Source organism: Manacus vitellinus, unplaced genomic scaffold (assembly GCF_001715985.3).
Source record: "Manacus vitellinus isolate BGI_N305 unplaced genomic scaffold, ASM171598v3 scaffold_61_pilon, whole genome shotgun sequence".
In the NCBI taxonomy this organism is placed as follows: Eukaryota; Metazoa; Chordata; class Aves; order Passeriformes; family Pipridae; genus Manacus; species Manacus vitellinus.
Genome location: NW_021940696.1, coordinates 3,536,850 through 3,538,363, shown reverse-complemented (window position 1 = coordinate 3,538,363; position 1,514 = coordinate 3,536,850).

Below are 1,514 nucleotides of genomic sequence, written 5' to 3'. Positions count from 1 at the left end.
GGATCCAATCCTATCCTGGGAACTGTGGGATTCACTGGAAGCTCAGCTCCACCTGGGAACAGGGAATGGGCCCAATCCTGCTCCTTGGAATTGTGGATGTCCCTGGATGCTCAGTCCCACCTGGGAACAGGGAATGTGGATCCAATCCTATCCTAGGAATTGTGGGAGTCACTGGAGGCTGAGACCTACCTGGGAATTCCCTACCTGCTCCTGGGAATTGTGGATGTCCCTGGATGCTCAGTCCCATCTGGGAAGAGGGGATGTGGGTCCAATCCTGTCCTGGGAATTGTGGGAATCACTGAATGCTCAGTCCCACCTGGGAGCAGGGAATGGGCCCAATCCTGTCCTGGGAATTGTGGCAGTCCCTGGAGGTCCTGAGAGCCCGGAATTTGGGCTCCTGCTCCCGGGATCCTCCTCTGATCCGTGGGTTTCTCCCTGCAGGAGTGAAGAAGAGGACAAAGGTCATCAAGAACAACGTCAATCCCGTATGGAATGAGGTGAGAGCGTTCCCAGCCCCGGGAATTTGGTGGGAAAAGCGGCCCCTTCTCCCTGTCTGGGTTTCCATGGGCTAAAATTTAAAAAAAAAAAGGGGTTTTGGTGGGAAAAAAAGAGAATTTTTCCAGCACCTTCTTCCTTCCAACCTTGCCTTGGATTTCCATGGGACAAAATTTTAAAAAAAAGGGGATTTGGTGGGGAAAAAAGGAGAGTTTTCCCAGCACCTTCTTCCTTCCATCCCTGTCCTGTATTTCCATGGCCCAAAATATAAAAAAAGGGGGATTTAATTGGAAAAAAAAAAGGGAGTTTTTCCAGCACCTTCTTCCTTTCAACCCTGTGTTTTCATGGGATAAAATTTTAAAAAAAGAGGATTTAATGGGAAAAAAAAGGGAATTTTTCCAGCACATTTTTTTCCAACCCTGTGTTTTCATGGGCTAAAATTTAAAAAAAAAGAGGATTTAGTGGGGAAAAAAAAGGGAAGTTTTTCCAGCACCTTCTTCCTTCCAACCTTGCCTTGGATTTTCATGGACTAAAATTTTAAAAAAAAGGGGATTTGGTGGGGAAAAAAGGAGAGTTTTTCCAGCACCTTTTTCCTTCCAACCCTGTCCTGTGTTTCCATGGGCCAAAGTGTAAAAAAAGAGGGATTTGGTGGGAAAATGAACCCATAGAAGGGGAGTTTTCCCAGCCCTTTCTTCCTTCCATCCCTGTCCTGTGTTTCCATGGGCCAAAATTTAAAAAAGAGGGGATTTAATGGGAAAAAAAAAGGGAGTTTTTCCAGCACCTTCTTCCTTCCAACCGTGAGTTTCCATGGGCTAAAATTTAAAAAAAAAGGGAATTTAGTGGGAAAAAAGGGGAGTTTTTCCAGCACCTTCTTCCTTTCAACCCTGAGTTTTCATGGGCTAAAATCTTAAAAAAAAAAAGGGGATTTTGTGGGAAAAAAGGGGAGTTTTTCCAGCACATTTTTTTCCAAGCCTGTGTTTTCATGGGCTAAAATTTAAAAAAATAAAAGGGGTTTTGGT